Source organism: Prunus avium, chromosome 8, assembly GCF_965620075.1.
Source record: "Prunus avium chromosome 8, drPruAviu1.hap1.1, whole genome shotgun sequence".
Lineage (NCBI taxonomy): Eukaryota > Viridiplantae > Streptophyta > Magnoliopsida > Rosales > Rosaceae > Prunus > Prunus avium.
In genome coordinates this window covers 11,320,176-11,328,737 of record NC_142291.1, presented here as the reverse complement: position 1 = coordinate 11,328,737, position 8,562 = coordinate 11,320,176, and the positions used below count along the sequence as shown (strand labels likewise).

The following is an 8,562-nucleotide window of genomic DNA, read 5'->3' as shown; positions in this document are numbered from 1 at the left end:
TCCTAATACGATATTAAGTGGTTGCCAAGTTTTGGGCTCGATCCGAAATCAATAGGTGTAAGAAATTGGACAATTCAAGTTTAAAGCCAGTTCGTTCCAAATTGGAGTGGTTGGGGTAACTCATAGTTCTGGCGATTGGATTCAACAGAAAACACACCAAATGACTCCTCCCACCATATTATGATGTTGCCCAAGTTTTGGGCTCGATCCGAAATCAATAGGTGTGAGAAATTGGACAATTCAAGTTCAACGGCAGTTCGTTTCAAAGTTGAGTGGTAGGGGTAATTCATAGTTCTAGGGATCGGATTTCACTCAAAACACACCAAATGACTCCTCCCACCATATTATGATGTTGCCCAAGTTTTGGACTCGATCCGAAATCAATAGGTGTAAGAAATTGGACAATTCATGACAAGACCCGACCCAAATTCCACTTTGGAATCCGAGTCGAACCCTGTGTGTGTCCGACACCTGGCGGGTGTCAAGCACAAATGACTAATTTGCCCTTCTTACTAAAATCCAAATTCTTTTTAGGTTTGACATCCGCCGAAAATTCGGCAGAGTCTCCTCTGTAAACTGAATCTTTTCCCAAATTTTCACCTGTTGGAAAGCATACATATAAAAAAGAAAACATCACAACCGCCAGCATGCTTTCAACGTACATCCAAACAACTTAACCAACTAACCGGCCTGAGGCCATACAGAAGATCTTTGGGCAAATCTTCAGAGCAACTAATTCAGAATTTAAGATAACAGTATAAATACAAAAAGAACTCCTACGTAGCGGAGGAGATGGATGGAGGAAAGTGACGGCCCTGTGGTGATGTCCCCGTACACGACTACTGCCTGGGGGCGCAAAACATTGAAAAACGTGAGTGGACAAAAATAAAGTTTTAGAACATAAGGTATCAACATACTAACCCCTCTGTTAAAACATTTAGAAAATTTAATCATATCCATGTTCAATATCCGTATGAAAATTCAGGCATGCAAATCCTCATACATATAGCTGAGCATATATTCAGTGAAACATTAACAAAATATCTGAGATTAATAAAGGGAAACAATTTCCTTCCACCTAGGTGTACCCATCATAAATCCGTCAATTCCATAATTTCCGTCAATTCCTCCTAGCAGGTCTCGGTAGCATAAAGTTACTCGAGCCGCATTCCTTGCAAGACTCAGAGGACACTTGGTCCACCCGAGCCGCATTCCTAGCACCACAAAGTTTGAGCGTCCCCGAACTTGTGGGCAATTGTCAAACGCACGCTGACTCATCTGAAGGCAATTGGGATGTCCTTGGACATCATTATAATCGAAAGCAACAATTTATCCGAAGGCAACATTTTTGGGTACCTATGGTGGTTTAAAAACAAAATACATGCCCTTCCTGGAAATTACCATTTTATTCCTCAACCAATCATTCAATATGATTAAAACCTCATTTCTTACTTTCCAAGCCATTTGCATTTAAATATAATAACATATAATCGAGAACATATATATAATTTCATTATTCCTGCTCGGAAAGTAATAGCCATAAATAAATCCTTCAAGATCAAATATTGAAACTTTAATAACATAAAATCCATTTATAAAACAAAAGTCCACTCACTGTGCGTCCGAGTTGCTCTGACCCTTTGAGGGTCCCTCCTGTGAATCAGCTGGTACCCGAGTACCTATTTAAGCCATCATAAATATTAAATCAATAAAATTGCTCAACACAATAATTTAATTTAAAGCCCTGACCCCCGGCTTCTAAAAGTGCGTGTACTAGTTTAAGACCATTCTTATCGAGTACGCTGAACCGGTGTACCATAATCCTTGAATCTTTCCGCAATGCACAAAGAATTCCCCCTAGGAGTAAAACTCCCAAACAACACTTGATAACGAGAGAGGAGTTTGTTTCAGTTATACTCTGTCCGAGAGGTCTAAACTTATTGAATAACCACTAATTTTGGATATGTTGTAGAAAACAGGAAACTGAACAACTTTCAAGAAGAAACCTTGGTCATCTGAACAAAGGAAATCGACATCCAAGAGTGAGTAAGGTGCTGTAGCATTTAAACAGCAGACTAGAGGACTTACTAACTTTGAACAAGGTTTCAGATGGTTATAGAACTTAAATTGCTGTGAATTTTGGATATGTCATAGTTCTATAACTAAGGAACAACCTGTATGAAGAAAGTGTTGTCGAATGATCAATAGAAATTAACACACAAGAAAGAATTCGAGCCTACCTCAATACAGCAGAACAAAATAAGTAGGCAACACTTCAACCAGCCTTGAGATGACTACAATTCTTGGATGAAGCTCCAATTTTGACAGATTATAGCCAAGACAAAGACGAACAACTTTTATGAAAGGAACGAAGCCACTAGATCAGAGGAAGGCCACATGCAAGAGTGAATAAGAGCACACTAGAGTGAAACCAGCAAACAGAATGAAAGTGAAGACTAGTCTCACCTTGAACACGATTTACAGTAGATAGAAATCTCCGTTTGCCTTGGAATTTGGATATGTTGTAGATGTCGACCTCAGAAACAATTGTTATGAAGGAATAGAGGTAAGAATCGCAACAGAAACCCGCATGCAAAGAGAAATCCGTGCTTAACACAGAGTATCAGACAGAGATGAGCTGTTCATACTCCAACTGGGGTTTGAGGTGTTTATATTTCTCCGACTGGGCTAATTTTCGGATATGTTCGACTCATGAGACAGACGAACAAGTTTGAAGAAGGAACTATTTCGTTTCGAGCTCAGTAAGTTGATGCTTTGGACCTGTGAACAGATCAGTAAGTCTTGAGGAGGTTCTGTCGGTTTTGGGATTATGATGGGTTTATGGGACTTGTGCAGAATAGAGAATATTTAGGGAATTTGTTGGGCTTATCAGATTTGGGGGCTCAACAATAACAGACGTGTCGGGAGAGTAAAAAGAGATTTTTTTTCTGGTTTTCTAAAAACCATCTTTGAACTGTTTACAAGTTTGCCACCGGACAAATTCCTTTATCGCAACTTTTTCGTTACAACTCCGATTCGAGCTCACTACGTGTCTAAGAACTCGTTTCGACGTGCTCTGCATAACGATCCAATCAAAATTTTCAAATTCCTTCCCGGTCAAAAAGTCAACTTTCATACCCGTTAAAATATTCCAGGGGCAAAATAGTCTTTTTCTAGAAAAAAATAATAATCGAAAATTAATTAAGGATCGAGTTGTTACAATTCAAGTTCAAAGGCAGTTCGTTCCTGATTGGAGTGGTTGGTGTATTCCATACTTCTAAAGAATGAATTTCACTCAAAACTCACCAAACGACTCCTCCCACCATATTATGATGTTGCCCAAGACTGGGGCTCGATCCGAAATCAATAGGTGTGAGAAATTGAACAATTCAAGTTCAACGGCAATTCGTTCCTAATGGGAGTGGTTGGCGTATTCCATTCTTCTAGCGATTGGATTTCACTCAAAACTCACCAAATGACTCCTCCCACCATATTATGATGCGGCCCAAGACTGGGGATCGATCCGAAATCAATAGGTGTGAGAAATTGAACAATTCAAGTTCAACGGCAGTTCGTTCCTAATTGGAGTGGTCGGTGAATTCCATACTTCTAGCGATTGGATTTCACTCAAAACTCACCAAATGACTCCTCCCACCATATTATGACGTTGCCCAAGTTTTGGGCTCGATCCGAAATCAATTGGTGTGAGAAATTGGACAATTCAAGTTCAACCGCAATTCGTTCCTAATTGGAGTGGTTGGTGTATTCCATACTTCTAGCGATTGGATTTCACTAAAAACTCACCAAATGACTCCTCCCACCATATTGTGATGTTGCCCAAGTTTGGGGCTCGATCCGAAATCAATAGGTGTGAGAAATTTGACAATTCAAGTTCAACGGCAGTTCGTTCCTGATTGGAGTGGTTGGTGAATTCCGTACTTCTAGCAATCTGATTTCACTCAAAACTCACCAAATGACTCCTCCCACCATATTATGATGTTGTAAAAGTTTTGGGCTCGATCCGAAATCAATAGGTGTGAGAAATTGGACAATTCAAGTTCAACGACAGTTCGTTCCTAATTGGAGTGGTTGGTGTATTCCATACTTCTAGTGATTGGATTTCACTCAAAACTCACCAAATGACTCCTCCCACCATATTGTGATGTTGCCCAAGTTTGGGGCTCGATCCGAAATCAATAGGTGTGGGAAATTGGACAATTCAAGTTCAACAGCAGTTCGTTCCAAATTGGAGTGGTTGGGGTAACTCATAGTTCTGGCGATTGGATTCAACACAAAACACACCAAATGACTCCTCCCACCATATTATGATGTTGCCCAAGTTTTGGGCTCGAACCGAAATCAATTGGTGTGAGAAATTGGACAATTCAAGTTCAACGGCAGTTCCTTCCTAATTGGTGTCGTTGGTGAATTCCGTACTTCTAGCGATTTGATTTCACTCAAAACTCACCAAATGACTCCTCCCACCATATTATGATGTTGCCCAAGTTTTGGGCTCGATCCGAAATCAATAGGTGTGAGAAATTGGACAATTCAAGTTCAACGGCAGTTCGTTCCTACTTGGAGTGGTTGGTGTATTCCATACTTCTAGCGATTGGATTTCACTCAAAACTCACCAAATGACTCCCCCCACCATATTACGATGTTGCCCAAGACTGGGGCTCGATCCGAAATCAATAGGTGTGAGAAATTGGACAATTCATGTTCAACGGCAGTTCGTTCCTAATTGGAGTGGTTGGTGAATTCCATACTTCTAGCGATTGGATTTCACTCAAAACTCAACAAATGACTCCTCCCACCATATTATGATGTTGCCCAAGTTTTGGGCTCAATCCGAAATCAATTGGTGTGAGAAATTGGACAATTCAAGTTCAACGGCAGTTCGTTCCTAATTGGAGTGGTTGGTGTATTCCATACTTCTAGCGATTAGGTTTCACTCAAAACTCACCAAATGACTCCTCCCACCATATTATGATGTTGCCCAAGTTTTGGGCTCGATCCGAAGTCAATAGGTGTGAGAAATTGGACAATTCAAGTTCAACGGCAGTTCATTCCAAATTGGAGTGGTTGGTGTATTCCATACTTCTAGCGATTGGATTTCACTAAAAACTGACCAAATGACTCCTCCCACCATATTGTGATGTTGCCCAAGTTTGGGGCCCGATCCGAAATCAATAGGTGAAAGAAATTGGACAATTCAAGTTCAACGGCAGTTCGTTCCTAATTGGAGTGGTTGGTGTATTCCATAATTCTGGCGATTGGATTTCACCGAAAACTTACCAAATGACCCCTCCCACCATATTATCATGCTGCCCAAGTTGTGGGCTCGATCCGAAATCAATAGGTGTGAGAAATTGGACAATTCAAGTTCAACGGCAGTTCGTTCCTAATTTGAGTGGTTGGTGTATTCCATACTTCTAGCGATTGGATTTCACTCAAAACTGACCAAATGACTCCTCCCACCATATTATGATGTTGCCCAAGTTTGGGGCCCGATCCGAATTCAATAGGTGAAAGAAATTGGACAATTCAAGTTCAACGGCAGTTCGTTCCTAATTGGAGTGGTCGGTGTATTGCATACTTCTAGCGATTGGATTTCACTCAAAACTCTCCAAATGACTCCTCCCACCATATTATGATGTTGCCCAAGTTTTGGGCTCGATCAGATATCATTTGGTGTATGAAATTGGACAATTCAAGTTCAACGGCAGTTCGTTCCAAATTGGAGTGGTTGGTGTATTCCATACTTCTAGCGATTGGATATCACTCAAAACTCACGAAATAACTCCTCCCACCATATTATGATGTTGCCCAAGTTTTGGGCTCGATCCGAAATCAATAGGTGTGAGAAATTATACAATTCAAGTTCAACGGCAGTTAGTTCCTAATTGGAGTGGTTGGTGTATTCCATACTTCTAGCGATTGAATTTCACTCAAAACTCACCAAATGACTCCTCCCACCAAATTACGATGTTGCCCTTGTTTTGGGTGTAAGAAATTGGATAATTCAAGTACAACGGAACTTCGTTCCTGGTTGGAGTGGTCGGTGTATTCCATACTTCTAGCGATTAGATTTCACCCAAAACTAACCAAATGACCCCTCTCACCATATTATCAGGTTGCCCCGGTTTTGGGCTCGATCCGAAATCAACAGGTGTGAGAAATTGGACAATTCAAGTTCAACGGCAGTTCGTTCCAAATTGGAGTGGTTGGTGTATTCCATACTTCTAGCGATTTGATTTCACCGAAATCAATAGGTGAAAGAAATTGGATAATTCAAGTTCAACGGCAGTTCGTTCCTAATTGGAGTGGTTGGTGTATTCCATACTTCTAGCGATTGGATTTCACCGAAAACTCAGCAAATGACCCCTCCCACCATATTATCATGCTGCCCAGGTTTTGGGCTCGATCCGAAATCAATAGGTGTGAGAAATTGGACAATTCAAGTTCAATGGCAGTTCGTTCCTAATTGGAGTGGTTGGTGTATTCCATACTTCTAGCGATTGGATTCCACTCTAAACTTACCAAATGACTCCTCCCACCATATTATGATGTTGCCCAAGTTTTGGGCTCGATCCGAAATCAATAGGAGAGAGATATTGGACAATTCAAGTACAACGGCAGGTCGTTCAAAATTGGAGTGGTTGGTATATTCCATACTTCTAGCGATTGGATTTCACCCAAAACTGACCAAATGACCCCTCTCACCATATTATCATGTTGCCCAGGTTTTGGGCTCGATCCGAAATCAACAGGTGTGAGAAATTGGACAATTAAAGTTCAACGGCAGTTCGTTCCTAATTGGAGTGGTTGGTGCATTCCATACTTCTAGCGATTGGATTTCACTCAAAACTCACCAAATGACTCCTCCGACCATATTATGATGTTGCCCAAGTTTTGGGCTCGATCAGAAATCAAGAGGTGAAAGAAAATGGACAATTCAAGTTCAACGGCAGTTCGTTCCTAATTGGAGTGGTTGGTGTATTCCATACTTCTAGCGATTGGATTTCACTCAAAACTCACCAAATGACTCCTCCCACCATATTATGAAGTTGCCCAAGTTTTGGGCAAGATCCAAAATCAATAGGTGTGAGAAATTGGACAATTCAAGTTCAACGGCAGATCCTTCCTAATTGGAGGGGTTGGTGTATTCTATACTTCTAGCGATTGGATTTCACTCAAAACTCACCAAATGACTCCTCCCACCATATTATGATGTTGCCCAAGTTTTGGGCTCGATCCGAAATCAATAGGTGAAAGAAATTGGACAATTCAAGTTCAACGGCAGTTCGTTCCTAATTGGAGTGGTTGGTGTATTCCATACTTCTAGCGATTGGATTTCACTCAATACTCACCAAATGACTCCTCCCACCATATTATGATGTTGCCCAAGTTTTGGGCTCGATCCGAAATCAATAGGATTAAGAAATTGGATAATTCAAATTCAACGGCAGTTCGTTCCTAATTGGAGTGGTTGGTGTATTCCATACATCTAGCGATTGGATTTCACCCAAAACTCACCAAATGACCCCTCCCACCATATCATCGTGCTGCCCAGGTTTTGGGCTCGATCCGAAATCAATAGGTGTGAGAAATTGGACAATCCAAGTTCAACCGCAGTTCGTTCCTAATTGGAGTGGTTGGTGTATTCCACACTTCTAGCGATTGGATTTCACTCAAAACTCACCAAATGACTCCTCCCACCATATTATGATGTTGCCCAGGTTTGGGGCTCGATCCGAAATCAATAGGTGAGAGAAATTGGACAATTCAAGTTCAACGGCAGTTCGTTCCTAATTGGAGTGGTTGGAATATTCCATACTTCTAGCGATTGGATTTCACCCAAGACTCACCAACTGACCCCTCCCACCACATTATCTTGTTGCCCAGGTTTTGGGCTCGAACCGAAATCAATAGTTGTGAGAAATTGGACAATTCCCGTTCAACGGCAGTTCGTTCCTAATTGGAGTTGTTGGTGTATTCCATACTTCTAGCGATTGGATTTCACTCAAAACTGACCAAATGACTCCTCCCGCCATATTATGTTGTTGCCCAAGTTTTGGGCTCGACCCGAAATCAATAGGTGTTCCAAATTGGACAATTCAAGTTCAACAGCAGTTCGTTCCTAATTGGAGTGGTTAGTGTATTCCATACTTCTAGCGATTGGATTTCACTCAAAACTCACCAAATGACTCCTCCCACCATATTATGATGTTGCCCAAGTTTTGGGCTCGATCCGAAATCAATAGGTGTGAGAAATTGGACAATTCAAGTTCAACGGCAGTTCGTTCCTAATTGGAGTGGTTGGTGCATTTCAAAGTTCTAGCGATTGGATTTCACTCAAAACTCTCCAAATGACTCCTCCCACCATATTATGATGTTGCCCAAGTTTTGGCCTCGATCAGAAATCAATAGGTGAAAGAAATCGGACAATTCAAGTTCAACGGAAGTTCGTTCCTAATTGGAGTCGTTGGTGTATTCCATACTTCTAGCGATTGGATTTCACTCAATACTCACCATATGAGTCCTCCCACCATATTATGA

At 41.2% G+C, this 8,562-nt stretch overlaps 1 long non-coding RNA gene across 2 annotated transcripts; it reads right to left on the bottom strand.

The window, feature by feature from the left end:
- Positions 1-572: 572 nt before the first annotated feature.
- Positions 573-2,868, bottom strand: LOC148292269 (uncharacterized). 2 transcript variants are annotated; one of them, XR_015826497.1, is made up of 4 exons: positions 2,467-2,868; positions 2,241-2,377; positions 1,616-1,679; positions 573-846 (listed from the first exon to the last, which is right to left on the bottom strand). It is a non-coding gene; the product is annotated as an uncharacterized LOC148292269 (long non-coding RNA). The 2 variants fall into 2 exon arrangements; XR_015826498.1 differs by having other exon boundaries at positions 2,241-2,354.
- Positions 2,869-8,562: the final 5,694 nt, after the last annotated feature.